A 9,730-nucleotide genomic window follows, 5' to 3' on the forward strand; every position below is an offset into this window, starting at 1 on the left:
TAAGGAAGAAGTAGACCGTAGACATAGTATTATATGGGAATGGACAGATGAGGTATGTACTGTTTTTTTTTTTTTTTTTTTTCGCTGATGTTCTATAAGCTTCCTTCCTAGCATCATTTGCCACCACTACTATTGATAATAATAATAAATTGGAGTTATCAACTAGAACGACAATGACATCCCTGTGCGTTCAAGCCCAATGAGAGTTCTTAAAAAGGCGTTTTATGTCGAGCCTTCAGTTCGCTCTTATTATTATCCTTGAAACTTTTCAGTGACCTTGAACATAGTGGACATAGTGTGTTTGTTACGCCATGCCAGTGGTTCCAACAAAACTTTACTTAGTGACACTGCGAAGTTGCAAGACTTCGTAAAGCTGAGCTTTCCGTAAAGCTGCGTAAAGATGAGCGCGAGTTATGTTGGGTTCTGTAAGTTAAGTGTTGTTTATGTTGTTCATCTACTGTGACATCTGCAAGTGTAGCAAATCAAACTCAAAAGAAGCTGTTGTTGTACTTTTTTTTAGGCGCATCAGCGACTTAGGTGTATTGTGCTATATATATTAGAATTATTCAATTCTATTAGAATAAGAATTATTCTTATTCTAGTAGAATAAGCAGCGGCGTGGAGCGAGGGGTGTTGGGGGTTTCAGGGACTGATGGCAGTCAACGTGAAACAGGTGGGTATATGGGATGTGTTAGGGTAACTAATAATAAGAATAGATACATGTATACTTGCATGTATACCAATGCTAGAAGTATAGTAAATGAATTTGATGAATTTGAAGTGTTGGTCAAGGCATCAAAGGCGGATATTGTTGGGAAAGCAGAGAGGTGATGTCACACAGATATAAGGAATGCAGAACTGGAATTTGGGGAGTACAATGTGTAAAGAAGGGATAGACAGGACAGGAAGGGAGGAGGTGTTATGCTGTTAATTAAGAAAAACATAAAATTAAAAGAAGTGCATCCAGTTGATATAGATGAACAGTGCACTGTTGAGTCAGTTTGGTGTGACATCAGCACTGCGAAAGCAAAAATAAGAGTAGGAGTGCGTTATAGGCCTAATGACTAGAATGAGTACAATGAACAATTGTACAGAGAAATAGAGTGGGCTAGTAAATCAGAATGTCTTATAATGGGGGATTTTAACTTCCCAAATATAGATCAGAACTTATGGGTTGGTCATTCGCACACTAGTAAGGCTTTTGTGGATTTATTGGATGATTGTTTTCTGCAGCAACATGTTCGAGAGGCAACCAGAGAGGGTAATACTCCTGATCTGGTTATCAGCAGCGATCACTCGTGTATTAAGAATTTGCAGATAAAGGAACCATTAGGTGGCAGTGATCACAGTGTACTGATGTGGGATTTACTTAAAGATATAATTACCATCAGGGGTAAACGAAGGGGTTTTTGCTTCTGTAAAGGTGACTATAGTGGTCTCAGACAGTTTTTAAATTCTGTACAGTGGGACCAACTGATGATGTTACCAACTGCAAATTCTAAGTGGGAAGCATTAAAGGAATTAATAGTGGCAGCTACTAAACGCTTCATACATAAGAAGAAATATTGTTCAAGGTTTAGGCCTAAATGGTTGTCAAATGAACTAATGAGACTCATGGCAGAGAAGAAAAATGCATAGGATGCATATAAATTATCATGAGACAGAGAAGCCTATGATATATATAAGCTAGTCTGTAATCAAGTCACAAAGGAGGTCAGGTAGGCAGGCGAAGGCAGATTACGAGAAATCTTTGGCAAAGGATGCTAAGAAAAACAGCAAGGATTTCTTTACTTATATAAACTCTAAAAGGAAGGGGGTGAATCTGATTGGTCCACTTGATATCGATGGTTCGACTGTTGATGATCCTGCTCAGATAGCAAAAAAACTGAATGATTATTTTGCATCTGCATTCACACATGAGGAGTTATTAAGGTTTGAAAATGTCACAAAGTTATCAAATTATAACAGGGTGCTTAATGATTTTGTAATAACTTAGAACAAAGTGGAGGAGAAATTGTTGAAGATAAACATAAGAAAGGCACCTGGGGTGGATGGGATCTATCCAGTTATATTAAAGGAGGCGGCAAAGGAAGTAAGCAAACCCTTAGCCATAATTATGAGAGCATCCTTCGACTCAGGGGAGGTCCCCACGAACTGGAGATGTGCAAATGTGTCCCCAATTCACAAAGGAGGATCGAAGGGTGACACGAGTAATTACAGACCAGTTAGTTTAACTTCTGTTACGGGTAAAATAATGAAGTCACTGGTTAAAGATGCATTGCTGGATCATCTAGACAAGACTGCAGCAATAATTCAGACACAGCATGGGTTTGTTAAGGGAAAGTCTTGTCTGACAAATTTGATTGGTTATTATGATGTGGTTACAAAGGAACTGTATGCAAAAAAAAATAATTTTGATATCATATACTTGGATTTCAAGAAAGCTTTTGTCACTGTTGCGAATGGAAGACTACTGTACAAATTGGAGCTGAATGGTATTAAGAGTAAATTGCTACAATGGATAAAAGGATGGTTGAGTGGGAAAAGACAGAGAGTGGTAATCAATGGGTGCTGCTCTTCGTGGACTAATTTTATTAGTGGAGTCCCACAGGGTTCGGTGTTGGGTCCACTGTTGTTTTGTATATTTATCAATGATATTGATGACGGTATATCAGGCTTAGTATCGAAGTTTGCAGATGATACAAAGGTTGGCAGGGTTGTTAATGACAGTAATGGCAGGGTGTTACTGCAACACGATCTAGAAAATTTGGACAGATGGGCTGAGAAGTGGCAACTGAAGTTTAACATTGACAAATGCAAAGTACTGCATATGGGTAGAAGTAACCCCAGAGAAACGTACCAACTGTGTGGTACTACACTTAAGGAGTAGAAAATGAAAAATACCTGGGAGTAATTGTGCAGTCAGACATGAAGCTTTCTGAGCAATGCAGACAGGCTGCCAGGGCAGGTCATGTGGTGGTGTCAATGATATACAGGAATTTTGTTAGCAGGGAAAAGGAGGTGATTGTCTCTCTGTATAAGGCAATGGTCAGGCCACGCCTTGAGTACTACGTGCAGGTCTGGAGGCCTCATTTTAGGAAGGATGTAGATTTGCTTGAGCGTGTACAGAGAAGGGCAACAAGATTGGTGAGGGGAATGAAGGGATCCTCTTACCAGGAGAGGCTTAATTTCCGCAAATTTCAGCAGCCGGAGACTAGGCACCTACGAGGTGTTCTGATTGAGGTGTGTAAGGCCTTGAATGTGTTGAGCACACTGAATTTTGATGGAATTCTTCCACTTGTTTAGATTACGAACCTAAAGGAGCATAAATTGAAATTGAGGAAGGACAGATGTAGAATAGGTGTGCGGAAATTTGCCTTTATCCAGCAGGTGGTTAATTGCTGGAACAAACTTCCATCTGTCGTTGTGAAAGTTGATAGATTAAATAAATTTAAGGAGCAACTGGACAAATATTTATATGGGATTGTTTTGTAATTTTTTTTTTTTTTTTTTTTTGGCTGATGCTGCATCAGCTCATACGCTTGCTTTCTTGGATCACATGCCACTACTACTATATTATGTCTGTAAACCTGTGTTCTGCAATCGAATTTTTTTTTTTTTTTTTTGTCTGCTTGAGGAAAAACTCATTTCTTCTTCTTCTTGAACTTAGCGCATTTTAGGCTTATGAAACCCTGTACCATTAACTCTGTTCAAAGAACTACTCGATCCATCTCTTTCTGGGACGTCCTCTGTTTCTTTTTCCAATAGGTCTGTAATTTATTGCTAATATTTCATTACTCATTCTCTCTACATGTTCTTTCCATTGGAGGTGTTTTGTCTTTCTCTTATATCTGTGTTTCTTTGGTGGTCTAGTCTTGTTAATCCCAATAGTGGTCTGAAAATTTTCATCTGGGCTGTTTCCAGACGTTGTTTATCCCTCTTCCCAAATGTTCATACTTCACAACCATATTTAAGTGTTGCCTTTAATATTATGTATTCCTATATTCGTTTATATTGTCATTTGTCTACCAAAATCTCGTTTTATTGTTCCATTCATTCTATTATAAGTTTGTAATTTGTATTCCACATCCTGTTTAAATTCCTAAATCCTGTTTCCTAAATATTTGAATTCAGTTACTTATTCGATGATGTTTCCATTTGTTACTATCTTTACTTGTCTGAAATCATTATCACACATTGCCATTGATTTTGTTTTTAAATCTGATATGCTTAAATTGTAGTTTTTTGCTACCGTATTTAAACGATGCTTTAATATCTGTAATTCCTCCTCTGATTTGGCCAAAAGTACCTGATCATCAACATATAAATTTGTGTTAATTTTGCTGTTGTTCGATAACTGAATTCCACCTGTTATAAGTTTTTTTTTTCCATTCCTGCAATATTTTGTTAATATAAATACAGTGCCATCGAAAATGGTGTCCGTGATTTTTCTTTTAATTATCTTCGGAAATATTTGATCGATTGCTGTGATCATAGCAGCAAACAGTGTAGTAACTCACTAAGTTTTATTTAACACCTCAACAATGACCTTGGCTGCGCCCTGAGTGTGGAAAAATGACTCCTACGTACACCGATTCAGTCAGTGTCAGTAAGATGGCCGTGCAAAAGAAAGCGCAGTGTGTGTTGTGGTACACTGAATTTAAATCTGTCATAACAGTGCAACATCACAACACAACACACACTGCGCTTTCTGTTGCACGGCCATCTTACTGACACTGACTGAGGCGGTGAGCGTAGGAGTCATTTTTCCACACTCAGGGCGCAGGAGGTCATTATTGAGGTGTCAAATAAAACTTAGTGAGTTATCACACTGTTTGGGAGAAATCCCAGGTGCCGTCTGACACGAACATACCTTGTTTGTTGCACTTTGCACTTGTTTGCTGCTACGATCAGAGCAATCGATCAAATATTTCCGAAGATAATTAAAAGGGAAATCACGGACACCTTTTTTGATGGCCCTGTATTTAATATTGTTGGTGATAATCCACAACCTTGACTTACCCCCTTATTTGTTGATATAGGTTCTGAAATGTGTCCATTCATGTATTTAATGCTAATTTTTGTCTTTATATACTGTCTACTTCTTATTACATTTATTAGTTCCCGGGAGGTGTTATCATTTTCTACAATTGTCCATAAGCCCAGGGGCTCGCATCTGGTGAGTACTGGCGTGGCACACCCAGGGTCCTGAGCCGGATATCATCATTCTTCTCTTTCTTGATGATTCCCTTCTCTCTCTCTCTCTCTCTCTCTCTCTCTCTCTCTCTCTCTCTCTCTCTCTCTCTCTCACTCTGAGGGTAACTGAGAAATTTTTGGCTGGTGCAGCATAAGCCTCATCTTCCTTGCACCATATGGCTAATAATAATAATAATAATAATAATAATAATAATAATCTTTCTCGATGCAAACTATCGTAAGCTTTTTCATTATCAATAAATAATAAGTATGTGGGTAAATTTTGTCCTCTTCTCTTTTCAATTATTTTTTGCAGAGTGAATATTGCATCTGTGCATTCTCTTCCTTTTCTGAATCCACACTGTTCTTCTTCGAAGTATTCTTCTGTTCGTTCAGTTTGTTTTTTAATATATTTACATATAGTTTCGATGCCACTAATAATAACGTAATTCCTCTGTAATTCCCTCAGTTATTTTTTGTCCTTTTTCACGTATGCTAATTACCAGCCCTATCTGCCAATCTTTTAGTATTTTTTAGATTTCCATATATTATTAAACATTGTGAGTAATCTTTCCTGAATTAGTTTTCCACCATATTTAAACAGTTCTACACATACCGTATGTGTAGAACTACACATATTATATGTTAACTAGTCCTGGGCTCTTCCTCTTCTTGGACTTCTGAATGGCATATTGTAGTTCTAGGTTTATTGCTTCCATAATTTCCTCAATTTCGTCTTCTGAGGGGATATCTGAGTTGTTTCTGAGTTCCATAGTGAAGAGTAATGTTTTCTCCGTGTTTCTTCTTTAATTAAATTAATCCTCAATTTGTCATTTTCTTCTATTTGTAATTTTTTAAATATTACAAATAGAAACAGATTGTGCTGTGGTCCACAAAGAATCCCATTCTTTTTGCACCAGTTATATCATAATCTAAAGATTTTACAGATTTATTCCAATCTGGTCTTTTTAAGTTCGTGATAATTTTCGAACCACTGCTCTTAGTTTTTTTTTTATAATTTATGTAGTCATCCACACTTCTGCTTTGTAAATGTATTTTATATGCTTGTTTTTTTTTTTTTTTCTCTTTTCTATGATATTTTGAATTTCTTCGTTCCAGCTCCTCAGTCAATTCTTTTTCTTTAAAGATTTATATCCAATGCTTTCCTCTGCTGCTGTCAATATATTGCTTCTTTTATATTTTGCCAATCTTCTTCTATGTCATTTGTGATAGGTTTAATTTTCTCTTATAATCTTTTCTCATACAGATATCTGATACTTTCTTATTCCAACAAGTGTGTTTTAAAAAAAATTTCTGTCATAATCTTTGTTCTTCTTTCTGTTATGTTTTATAATCCTTTTGTGAGGGATTTCAAATTTACTTTGTGATAAGTAATGATCACTGCCGATTTCATTTCCCCTATACACTCTGCTGTCTCTAATGTATTTATTTAATGTGTCGTTAATAAGAATATAATCAATTATCGATTTGCTTCCTCCTGCCTCCCATGCGTATTTGTGAATATTTTTATGTCCGAAGAATGTAAACTTAAGTAACCTTAAGTTTATTGAATATGCAAAAGTATATTAACGATTGTCTTTTATTGTTCATAATAGGTTCTCCCTCTGATCCATGCATCCTGTAATTAGTTGATTTCCTATTCTTGCATTAAAGCACCTACTATGATTGTACATTCATTTTTACCAGATTTTTCCAAAAACACCCTGCAGTTCTACGTAAAAGAGTTCTGTTCCTTCCTATTTTACTTAGACTGGTGCATATGTTCCAATTATATTAAAATTATATCAGAGAATTTTAAGTTTAATTTGTATGATCCGTGATGAAATCCATGTATAGCCTATGAATTTTTTTTTTTCCATTGTTTTCTGATAAAAATTGCCACTCCTGAAGACGCCCAATTATTGTTTGGTACTCCCGAATAAATCAAGGCGTATGAATTTAAATCCATTGACCCCTTATTTTTCTTTTTCATTTCTGATATTATAGCGATATCATCTTTCGATCTGGTTCTTTAACTAATTCTTCTACTTTATTTTTCATTCCTCTTACATTCCATTCCATGTTGCAATATTCAATCATATTAGTCTTTTTCCATTATCCAAGTCGTTTCCGATAAAGACAGTCCGATTAACCTTGAGAGTTTTTCAAGTAATGAAAGAATCACTGTAATGGGTTGCCAGCTCATCGATAGCTAGTCTGGTGGTAAGTTTGTTACCCAAGTCCTCAGAACGGTTTTACCGCCGTGACTCGGTTCCCTCCTCCTTTCTCAACTGGGCTTTGGACCAGCTATGGCGCAGAGATTCACGGCATTTATGAGTAGTAAAAAATAGCATATATAAGGGAATAACTAGAATTTTGGCCCTATATGTAAAGACCACCGAAGAACTGGCCTCTTTATTTTTTATTAAAGTGAAATGCCAACGCATTACTAGTAAAAATATTATTAATCCTCTTCTCACATCAAGGATAGGAGAATCAATAATATTTTTACACCAGTGCTCTGAGGACGGCAAGTCCAAACACACTACTCAACGACCGCTTCTCCATTTCTCCTTATCCTCAGTCCTCCTCTTCATCTCCCCATGTTCCTATCCCCCGGGATTCATCAATCTTTCTCTGGTCCTTTTGCTCTCAGCTTTTCCGTCCATCGCATTCTTCATCAATACTTCACCTCGTAACACGTCCATTTTAATTTCTCTTCCACTCTCTGATTATTTCTCTGATTGGGAAACAGCAACCCCAGAGCAACGTATCAACTCTGTGGAACTACACTGACAGTGGTAGAGAATGAAAAGGACCTGGGGGTAATTGTTCAGGCAGACATGAAGTTCTCTGAGCAGTGCAGACGGACTGCAAGAGTAGCTCATAGTGTCTTATCAATGATATACAGGAATTTTTCTAGCAGGGATAGGGAGGTGACTATTCCCTTGTATAAGGCAATGGTCAGGCCGCGCCTTGAGTACTGTATGCAGGTCTGGAGGCCTCATTTCAAGAAGGATGTAGAGCTGCTGGAACGAGTACAGAGAAGGGCAACAGGGTTAGTGAACGGAACGAAGGGTCGCTGTTACGAAGAAAGGCTTAAGTTTTGCAAATTACAGTGTCTGGAGACTAGGCACCGGCGAGGTGATCTGATAGAGGTGTACAAAGCCTTGAATGGTTTGAGCATGCTCAATGCTGATGGGATATTGCCTCTTGCTCAGAATAATCACCTGAGAGGGCATAAATTCACATTGAGGAAAGACAGATGTAGGATAGATGTGCGGAAATTTGCCTTTAGCCAGCGGGTAGTTGATTGGTGGAACAGACTTCCATCCCTTGTGTAAGTTGATAGCCTAAATAAATTTAAGGCTCAGCTGGACAGGTATTTCGAACGAACGGAGGGGTGAAGTGGAAGGGTTGTTTTTTTTTTTTTTGGGTGATGCTGCATAAGCTTGCTTTCTTGCATCATATGCCTCTACTAATGCTAATGCTCATTTCAGTCAAACATCTCTCCTCATCCACCTTTCCCAAAAGTTACTCATTTATTTTTTATCAACCCATCTTATCCTTCCCATATCCACATCTCAATATTTTCAATCATCATTTATATTCCATTCTAAATGTCTGCGTCTCTGCTCCATAAAGTAGCACTCCACACCAGAAATTCCTAATCTCCCACATTATATTATACTTGCTTCTCAAAAAAATTTGCACCCATTGCTAGTCATATTCTAATTTCTCTGCTGTTCTTTGCCCTTGCGGTAGTACAGTTGATACAATTGCTGTTCTCCCCAAACGAGGTGTAAAAGACCTGAGTTCGAATCCCTCCATGATGAGAGGAATTTTGATGGGTCTTTTTTCGAAATGTGGCTGATTTAGTCGGTCAAGGCGAGAGTAAAATGTTTTTTCTCCGGAAAATCTGGTTTTTCTTCAAGCAAATCGACCACAGAACACACAATTTACAGACAATACAGTCAGACCTCTCTCTTTAACGAACTTCCATATAGCGAATTTTTCTATGTAGCAAACTTTGTTATGGGAAAAGCATACCAAAGGAACCTCGGAGGTACAGAAATGATGACGGAAACAACACAGACATAACAATGGAAACAAAACGGTACAGAGGGACTTTATTCAAAAATGGCAACATAGCACTGGCTGCCATGATACAGTTGCATCACTGCCAAAGATGGAGCAAAGGGAAGAGGTGGTCCTCAGTAGAAATATGGTCATCCCTAATGTCATAGTGACATAGTGACATAGTGTTTTTTGACAAGCGGCACCGGTGCTTTCGCACAACTCCGCATTTGAATCTCTTGTGAAGTAAGACAGTACAGTACTGTCAAGGCCAGATATCATATGTTAGTGTATGTTCATGTTTGCTTAGTGCGGGTTATGTTGTTCATCTGGCCGCTTAGCCTAGGGTCTGTGGAACACCACAGACTGCTAGTTACCGTCACTGGCACTGGGAGCCGGACCAGGTATGTGGAAAGAGAACTCTGGCTGGCCGACCCTGGGGTTAGCCTGAGCTTCC

This window comes from Mastigoproctus giganteus, chromosome 1 (assembly GCF_048544385.1).
Source record: "Mastigoproctus giganteus isolate SK-2022 chromosome 1, ASM4854438v1, whole genome shotgun sequence".
NCBI classification, from domain to species: domain Eukaryota; kingdom Metazoa; phylum Arthropoda; class Arachnida; order Uropygi; family Thelyphonidae; genus Mastigoproctus; species Mastigoproctus giganteus.